We start from the raw sequence: 10,748 nt of genomic DNA, 5'->3' as shown, positions 1-10,748 counted from the left end.
CAAAGGCCCATTGCAGCCATCGCCTCCATTCTGATTGTCCTGCGAATCTCATCACTCTCCTTGCATGGCCCTCTTTGGCCCCTGTTCCTCAGGGGGCACCTGAAGCTGACCTTGAGGCCGCTGAAGGCAAGTGCCCCCGATTCTTCTTACTGGGTCTTTTATCCAGCATCCGCCGCCATCCACCGACTTCTTCCACCTCCTCTCAGGTTCCCGGTCTTCGGGGATTCCCGATTCCACAGCCGGCGAGCCAGGCCTGTTGTTGGGATATGGCCACGGTTTGCCGGGAGACATTTTCACTATGCACGCTTCTCTGGCAAGGCCTTTTCCCTCCTACCAGCCCTTTATTTCAGACTCTCTCCCACCTTCCAAATCCTGGTCTCAAAGCGAGCAGGAGATGAAACACGGGCGCACTCCAGATGGTACTCTGGATCAGTGGCGTGTGAGCCAGGCTCATGGGGGCTTAAGCAGAGCCAAGCTTCCAGAAGAGCAGAGACACTCACAGCAGCAACTCATGATTTCCATGTTGAACTGCACACACATGATCACTTTAATGAACCGTTATTTTCAGTGACATGGGTAAATTTCTAGGCAGATATTTCACATTAAAGTAGACTTTAGAAAGATATGTAATTACAAATGGAACAAGTATGCAGTAAGTGGAGAATAGATTACCATTGGTGGATTTTATTCTTCAGAAATGCAAACTGAAAATTGCTGATTTGTCATTTATATGGTGTGAATTTGAAACAAATCCAATTTTACCACATTTCATCATAGTTTGTAAATAGCATAATCAAACATTTATGGAGGAAAATACTTAGTAGTATCTGAAAAGTACCACCATGCGTTTGAGGTATTACAAATGGTCAGGTTCAAATTTATTCCTAGTTAAATAGAGTGGGGGTGGCTGAGCTTTCTGGCATTCACAAGAACACTAAAATGTATTTATCTGGCTAGCATGCACACAGGGTGAAAAATCAAAACTGACAGTTGATGAAAAGTCATACAATCCACCATCTCCTGGATACCATGACTTTGTAGGGCTAATCAGCTCAGGTGCTTCTGATTGTACCTGCATTGCACTGAAGCAAGACTTTTGAAGAACTGTCAATGGTGGAAGAGATGCCAAATAATAAGTTGTCATGTTTGGCAACACAATAAACTCCTAACTAGTTTCTGAATGTATAGTCTCAATGGAAAATGCCATAAATGTGACTGGGCTACGGATTATGGATTGCCATGTTAGGCTAAAGTAGTTGGATCCAGTGCCATGCAAACTATGATCAGTTCCATGTGTGGTAGAGTATAAGAGGAATGTTCATCAGGGACAGGGCTGCCAACAGTACCGTAATGTAAAAAAATGTGGGTGTTTATATGATTTTGATATGGGACATCAGTTTTCCTGTATAGACAAAGAAAGGCTTTGTGGGGTTGGGAGGTGGTTGGGCAGTTCATAGTAAATTTAGGAAATACCTGGTGGCCAGGATTCTTGTGGAGCAACATTGGAGATGCAGACCAGAGTCAGACTCAGAGTCACACAGGTTGGAAACAGGCCCTATAGCCCAATTCTTCCACGGCAACCCAACTAAATAAGTCTCATTTTCCCAGTAGTACAAAAAGCTGAGTGTCCTATCCCTGGTTTAAGGCTCCAACTCTTAAGGATTCAGTTCACTTTGCTCCTGCTCTCTCCGGATTGGGCTGGCCCAGTGTTAGATCTGGAAGGGAAACTGGGGTGTGTGAAGTGGGGTAAGGAGATTAGCAGGAATGGGGTAGGTGCGGAGATTGGGAGGAATGAAGGGAGATTAGAGATAAAGACAGATGAGGAAATTAAAACTTTCTTTGCACTTCACAAGGCATGCATACACCTCCAGATGCAGTATACCATATGCCATGTAAAGATTTGTGATATATCGTCCAATCAATCACTACTGCCAGATAAGCACTGTTCACTTTCAATAAGGGATGTTTGGTCAGAAGCTCCACGCTATGTAGTTTCCTTAGTAAACCCAATATAACACCACCCATACATCCCACATGGTTGAAGTGCTTGACACTAGCTGCCAAAGTGTAAGTGAAAAGAGAACTGGGTTTCCTAGATGGGAGTGGTCATAATGGTGGGTAGTGAATCAGGTGGTTAAGTTAGTGAAAAGTTAGGAAAAATACGTGAGGCCACAGCCATTTGTTTTGTACTTGTAATTAGCAGAGAGAGGCTACAGCGCAAACTGAAGTTCTGGTGGGAAATGGTGTGGAGGATGGGGACTGCAGCAACAATCTCTTGAAACATTTACAGTGAATGTAAGTGCCAATGAACTACATGGAGGAATTAAGAAGGCTACTTTTACCATTAAAATATATAGAAATTAGATATATGACATGGAAACTGGGGTCATTCTAACAGAATATTGCAAATGCAAAAGATCTCCAGTTTGCATCAGCAGGCCCTCAGACTGATTCTTTGAAGAGCAAGATTTGGCACTCCTATTGACAGAAATCATGTAAAATTCAATTCTAATGGTGGTGTATTAATGTTCATTTTACAACCCACCTGATTTTCTTTTCCTACCAGGGCTGCACAGTTGTGCAGTGATAGAGTTGCTGCCTTGCAGGGTACCGGCAAGACCCATGTTCAATCATGACTATGGGTGCCGTCTGTACAGAGATTACACATTCTCCCTGTGACCATGTGGGTTTTCTCCGGGAGCTCCCACATTCCAAAGACGTTCAGATTTGTAAGTTAATTGGCTTTGGTAAATTGTCTCTAGTGAGTAGGACAGTGTTAGTGTACGGTGCTTGCAGGTCATTGTGGACTTGATGGGCTGAAGGGCCTGTTTACACGCTGTATTTCTAAACTAAATTAAATTAAATATAAAAGCAACTTATTTCATCAATTGTCAATAGTGTGTCTGTGGAATTAATTATCTTTAAAAATGTTTTTAAACCAGGAAACGAAGTTAAGAACAAAGGTGTATAGCACAAGCCAAACAAATGCTGTATCAATCCCTAATTCAATCTGTACTGACGATCCACACTGGTAGGTCGCATATTGATTAGACCAGGTTACGAATGGAAGGTTTCCTTCCTTGAAGGACATATAACCATATAACAATTAAGGCACGGAAACAGGCCATCTCGGCCCTACAAGTCCGTGCCGACACAACTTTTTTTCCCTTAGTCCCACCTGCCTGCACTCATACCATAACCCTCCATTCCCTTCTCATCCATATGCCTATCCAATTTATTTTTAAATGATACCAACGAACCTGCCTCCACCACTTCCACTGGAAGCTCATTCCACACCGCTACCACTCTCTGAGTAAAGAAGTTCTCCCTCATGTTACCCCTAAACTTCTGTCCCTTAATTCTGAAGTCATGTCCTCTTGTTTGAATCTTCGCTATTCTCAAAGGGAAAAGCTTGTCCAATGTCATTGTCAATGAGGAGGATCAGCTTTCATGACAAATTGATAGTTAACAAATTGGTCGTTACCATGACTAAGACCAGTTTCCTTAAAAATATCCGATATATTTTGTTACTTGAATTTAAATTCCCACCTTCCATGTAAGATTTGAACACATGTCTAGAATTTTGGATTCTAGTCCAGTAATTTAGCCACTAAATTACCATATTGCAATTCTGACGTGAAACTAATCTTTCAATAGCCGAAGAAATGTAAGAAAAGAAGGCTGAGAAACACGAGGGGTTTGGCAAAACTCATTGTTTTCACTGGGAGATTGTGTGTTGAAGTGATGTCAATGTGATGCGGCCATACGGAAGATGGGGATTAAGCTGAAAAAAGACTTCCTTGGCTTCTTGTGTACCACCCCTAGTGTATTCAGGCATTGGTAGCATACATGCTGGCTGGAAATACTAAAAAGGGGCAACCATTTATTCAGATAGTTTTGCAGACCTCGAAAATCCTTCCTCCAGCTCTTCCCGCTCCGCATGAGAATGTCATGCTAACCCATCTGATTACAGAGACTGGTAGAGCCAAAGTGGTCACCATGACCCCACTTTAAATGAACATGGGTAATTGCCATTCTACCTACTTTCAACCCCCCACCCCCCTAAACTATACCAAACCTTCTCTCCACCAGCAATGTGTTCAGCGTCCTATCTGTTTCTCTTTAATCCTAATCATATTTAAAAGGTGAAAATTGGCCAACAGTTTTGTGGAATTTTTGTTTTGCCTTTAAGCAATAGGATAAATTATATTGAACTGGACTAGCTGTTGAACCTTTAATTTTACACTTCATCCTAAACAAATATTTAGACTTCACAATATTCTGACAAGAACAATGGTTGGTACTAAATGAGACAGATTAATACTTTGAGACGTCTCATGAACCAACGTCATCAAATTTTAAAGGGTAACAGATGGAAATATTTGCCTAGAAATATGTCTGACTTTCCAGTGCTAATGTATTCAACTCCAGAATCGAATTTCAGGAATAGAATGCATGGATTTTACAAAATTGAACAGGTAGTGCTGCCAATTCAAAATTTAATCTTTCAGCCATTTTAACATTTGCATTTATTCAACTGGTCACATCAAGGCTAATTCACGATTATGCTGTGTTTCGGATTGAATAATAAATTCACATCCAAGCCGACTGGCAGCATGATATTTGAACTCCATTTTTTTGGGTGATGAAACCATCCAATTGTATTAATGGACTTTAATCACCCTTTAACCACCCTTTGTATTAATTCGTATTGGTGGAAATGTGTCAGCCTCGATAACAATCAGAAGCACCTCAAGGCTGCGTGTTCAGCCCCCTGCTGTACTCACTCTATACTCATGACTGCGTAGCCGTTCACAGTGCGAACTCCATCATCAAGTTCGCTGACGGCACAACTGTTGTGGGATGTATCACTGATGTGGATGATTCAGAGTATAGAAGAGAGATCGAGCAACTGTCCATATGGTGCCAGCACAATAACCTGGTCCTCAACACCAGCAAAACCAAGGAACTGATTGTGGACTTTGGAAGGAGTAGGATGGGGACCCACAGCCCCATTTATATCAACGGGTCAATGGTTGAAAGGGTCAAGAGCTTCAAATTCCTGGGCGTGCACATCTCTGAAGATCTTTCCTGGTCCAAGAACACTAATGCAATTATCAAGAAAGCTCATCAGTGCCTCTACTTCCTGAGAAGATTACGGAGAGTTGGTTTGTCAAGGAGGACTCTCTCTAACTTCTAAAGATGCACAATAGAGAGCATGCTGACCGGTTCCATTGTGGCTTGGTTCGGCGACTTGAGCAGCCTGGAGAGGAAAAGACTACAAAAAGTAGTAAACACTGCCCAGTCCATCATCGGCTACGACCTTCCTTCCATCGAGGGGATTTATCGCAGTCGCTGCCTCAAAAAGACTGGCAGTATCATGAAAGACCCACACCATCCTGGCCACACACTCATCTCCCTGCCACCTTCAGGTAGAAGGTACAGGAGCCTGAAGACTGCAACAACCAGGTTCAGGAATAGCTACTTCCCCACAGCCATCAGGCTATTAAACCTGGCTTGGACAAAACTCTGATTATTAATAACCCATTATCTGTTATTTGCACTTTGTCTGTTTATTTATTCATGTGTGTATATATTTATATTATGGTATATGGACACATTTATCTGTTTTGTAATAAATGCCTACTACGTTCTATGTGCTGAAGCAAAGCAAGAATTTCATTGTCCTATCAGGGACACAGGACAATAAACTCACTTGAACTTGAACTTAATGTTTGTTTAAAAAATAGTAGCGGCAATGTGGATAAAGCATTCCCTAGTCATTGTTTACGACTATATAAACAGATATGAAAGGTTGATGATGCTGCTGCTACACAAAAGTGAGTGAATTTTAATTTGGAATGAGATGTGAACTCAATTGGGTTGGGAAGGTAGGTAAGCGCCACTTTTGTTGTCAGTCTGAGGCTTGGGTAGTTTTATCTTCTAAACATAGAAACATAGAAAATAGGTGCAGGAGTAGGCCATTCGGCCCTTCGAGCCTGCACCGCCATTCAATATGATCATGGCTGATCATCCAACTTAGTATCCTGTACCTGCCTTCTCTACATACCCCCTGATCCTTTTAGCCACAAGGCCACATCTAACTCCCTCTTAAATATAGCCAATGAACTGGCCTCAACTACCTTCTGTGGCAGAGAATGCCAGAGATTCACCACTCTGTGTGAAAAATGTTTTCCTCATCTCGCTCCTAAAAGATTTCCCCCTTATCCTTAAACTGTGACCCCTTGTTCTGGACTTCCCCAACATCGGGAACAATCTTCCTGCATCTAGCCTGTCCAACCCCTTAAGAATTTTGTAAGTTTCTATAAGATCCCCCCTCAATCTTCTAAATTCTAGCGAGTACAAACCTAGCCTATCCAGTCTTTCTTCATAAGACTGTCCTGACATCCCAGGAATCAGTCTGGTGAACCTTCTCTGCACTCCCTCTATGGCAATAATGTCCTTTCTCAGATTTGGAGACCAAAACTGTACGCAATACTCCAGGTGTGGTCTCACCAAGACCCTGTACAACTGCAGTAGAACCTCCCTGCTCCTATACTCAAATTCTTTTGCTATGAATGCTAACATACCATTCGCCTTCTTCACTGCCTGCTGCACCTGCATGCCTAATTTTAATGACTGGTGTACCATGACACCCAGGTCTCGTTGCATCTCCCCCTTTCCTAATTGGCCACCATTCAGATGTCTATTTTCCTGTTTTTGCCACAAACGTGGATAACCTCACATGTATCCACATTATACTGCATCTGCCATGCATTTGCCCACTCACCCAGCCTATCCACGTCACCTTGCAGCCTCCTAGCATCCTCCACACAGCTAACAATGCCCCCCAGCTTAGTGTCATCCGCAAATTTGGAGATGTTGCATTCAATTCCCTCGTCCAAATCATTAATATATATCGTAAATAGCTGGGGTCCCAGCACTGAGCCTTGCGGTACCCCACTAGTCACTGCCTGCCATTGTGAAAAGGACCCGTTTACTCCTACTCTTTGCTTCCTGTCTGCCAGCTAGTTCTCTATCCACATCAATACTGAACCCCCAATACCATGTGCTTTAAGTTTGTATACTAATCTCTTATGTGGGATCTTGTCGAAAGCCTTCTGATAGTCCAGATATAACACATCCACTGGTTCTCCCTTATCCACTCTACTAGTGACATCCTCGAAAAATTCTATAAGATTCGTCAGACATGATTTACCTTTCATAAATCCATGCTGACTTTGTCCAATGATTTCACCGCATTCCAAATGTGCTGCTATCCCATCTTTAATAACTGATTCTAGCAGTTTCCCCACTACCGACGTTAGACTAACTGGTCTGTAATTCCCCATTTTCTCTCTCCCTCCCTTTTCAAAAAGTGGGGTTACATTAGCTACCCTCCAATCCTTAGTAACTGCTCCAGGATCTAAAGAGTTTTGAAAAATTATCACTAATGCATCCACTATTTCTGGGGCTACTTCCTTAAGTACTATGGGATGCAGCCTATCTGGCCCTGGGGATTTATCGGCCTTTAATCCATTCAATTTACTTAACACCACTTCCCGGCTAACCTGGATGTCAATCAGTTCCTCCATCTCATTTGACCCCTGGTCCCCTGCTATTTCCGGCAGATTATTTATGTCTTCCTTAATGAAGACAGAACCATAGTAGTTATTCAATTGGTCTGCCATGTCCTTGTTCCCCATGATCAATTCACCTGTTTCTGACTGCATGGGACCTACATTTGTTTTAACTAATCTTTTTCTCTTCACATATCTATAAAAGCTTTTGCAGTCAGTTTGTATGTTCCCTGCCAGTTTTCTTTCATAATTTATTTTCCCTTTCCTAATTAAGCCCTTTGTCCTCCTCTGCTGGACTCTGAATTTCTCCCAGTCCTCTGGTAGGCTGATTTTTCTGGCTAATTTGTACGCTTCATCTTTTGTTTTGATACTATCCCTGATTTCCCTTGTTATCCATGGATGCACTACCTTCCCTGATTTATTTTTTTGCCAAACTGGGATGAACAATTGGTGTAGTTCATCTATGCAGTCTTTAAATGCCTTCCATTGCATATCCACCGTCAACCCATTAAGAATCCATTGCCAGTCTATCTTGGCCAATTCACATCTCATACCTTCAAAGTTACCTTTCTTTAAGTTCAGGACCCTTGTTTCTGAATTAACAATGTCACTCTCCATCCTAATGAAGAACTCAACCATATTATGGTCACTCTTGCCCAAGGGGCCACGCTCAACAAGACTGCTAACTAACCCTTCCACATTACTCAATACCCAATCTAGAATAGCTTGCTCTCTCGTTGGTTCCTCTACATGTTGGTTTAGAAAACTATCCCGCATACATTCCAAGAAATCCTCTTCCTCAGCACCCTTGCCAATTTGATTCACCCAATCTATATGTAGATTGAAGTCACCCATTATAACTGTTTTACCTTTGTTGCATGCATTTCTAATTTCCTGTTTGATGCCATCCCCAACTCCACTACTACTGTTAGGTGGCCTGTACACAACTCCCACTAGCGTTTTCTGCCCCTTAGTGTTTCGCAGCTCTACCCATATCGATTCCACATCCTCCAAGCTAATGTCCTTAATTTCTATTGCGTTAATCTGCTCTCTAACCAGCAACGCTACCCCACCTCCTTTCCCTTTCTGTCTATCCCTCCTGAATGTTGAATATCCCTGGATGTTCAGTCCCAGCCTTGGTCACCCTGGAGCCATGTCTCCGTGATCCCAACTATATCATAGTCATTAATAGCTATCTGCACATTCAACTCATCCACCATATTAAGAATGCTCCTTGCATTGAGACACAAAGCCTTCAGGCTTGTTTTTACAACACTCTTACCCCTTATACAATTATGTTGAAAAGTGGCCCTTTTTGATTTTTGCCCTGGATTTGTCTGCCTGCCACTTTTACTTTTCACCTTGCTACCTATTGCTTCTACCCTCATTTTACACCCCTCTTTCTCTCCGCTCTCACATTTAAGAAACCCTTTCCCTTTAACTCCATCCTCAACTATCCCATTTGACACCCCACCCCTCTTATTCAGTTTAAAACCACCCGTGTAGCAGAGGCAAACCTGCCTGCCAGAATGCTGGTCCCCTACCTGTTAAGATGCAATCCGTCCCTTTTGTACAGTTCCCCCTTACTCCAAAACAGATCCCAGTGATCTAAGAATCTAAATCCCTGCCCCATGCACCAGTTCCTCAGCCACACATTCAGGTCCCGTATCTCCCTGTTCCTGCTCTCGCCAGCACGAGGAACTGGAAGCAAACCGGAGATAACAACCCTGGAGGTCCTGCTTTTCAGCATTATTCCGAGCTCTCTAAAGTCACGCTGCAGAATATTCATCCCCTTCTTTCCGACATCATTTGTGCCAACATCAACTACGACTTCCGGCTGTTCACCTTCGCCCTTGAGGATTTTCTGCACTCTGTCCGTGACATCCTGGATCCTGGCACCAGGAAGGCAGCACACCATCCTCGCATCCCGTCTGTTGCCGCAGAAACCCCTGTCTGTACCTCTCACAATGGAGTCTCCCACCTCAATGGCGTTGCCTGACTTTGGCCTATTTGGTTTTGGCTCAACAGCCCTATTTGCATCGCAAGCCAGTCCACTGCTCAGTGTAACAACGTCTTCTGTCCCGACAGCTTCTAAGTGGGTGAACCTGTTCACAAGAGGTACAACACCCTTTTGTTTGCATTCCATGCTTCCCTCCCTTTCTCACTGTCTCCCACCTTCTCTCTTCCAGTACCTTAGGTGTAACAATCTTGCTGTAGGACTTGTCGAGGAACGACTCAGTTTCTCGGACGAACTTGAGGTCATCCATATTTGCTTCTCCAGTTCCCCAACACGGTCCTTCAGGAGCTCTACCTGAACGCACCTCGCATTTGTAGCAGTGAGAGGCACCAGCAGTGTCCTTGACCTCCCACATACTGCAAGCAACACACTGAATCAGCTTGCCTGACATTTCCTTCTTTCGTCTCTCCCTCTCCAGTGTTTTGCGTAGCCTCCTCTCCAAAGACCCTCGAGCCAAAGACTCACACGTTTTTCACAGGGCACTTCCCTCACAAGGGCCGCTCCCTCACTGCCGCTCCCTTAGAGCGGTCTTGCTTAAATCGACTGATAAATTGCCTAATTTACCAATTTATAAACCAAATTCCTCAGTTTTCAACTGTTTTCCCCCCCTATGACTCACTTCTCTCCTCCCACTTGGGCTAGAGCCAATCAGTGTTTTCTCTTGCTAATCTTCTCCTGCTGTTGCTTCCAAATCTACAGCAGCTCTGAGTAAAGTCTGCCTGTGTTTGCCTCTCCTTTTCAACTGTTTTCACCCCGGCTGTCCGGCAGCATCAAAACCGGGAAAGCAATGCTAACCTATAGATAGGGGCAGGTTACACAGAAAAGCTGGAGAAACTCAGCGGGTGCAGCAGCATCTATGGAGCGAAGGAAATAGATAGGGGCAGTTCTGTGAACAGAAGAGGTGACTGGGAGAAATCAAACGCATGTTAAACAACAGTAGAAGGGCAGGGACAGGAGGAAATCTCAAATAGTGGAGACAAACTTTTCTGTAGGCTGTGTTGCCAAAACAATGTTTTTTAAATGTAATACAGGAATGATGTTGTCCAAGTTACTCACACCAGTGTCCCAGTGCAGCAATGAACTAAATGGCTAGTTACTGTGTTAGCATTGTTAATCAAGAATTCTCCAATGAGATCTCCTCTCCTCACTCC

This window comes from Leucoraja erinacea, chromosome 11 (genome assembly GCF_028641065.1).
Source record: "Leucoraja erinacea ecotype New England chromosome 11, Leri_hhj_1, whole genome shotgun sequence".
NCBI classification, from domain to species: Eukaryota; Metazoa; Chordata; class Chondrichthyes; order Rajiformes; family Rajidae; genus Leucoraja; species Leucoraja erinaceus.
This window is presented reverse-complemented; position numbering follows the sequence as displayed.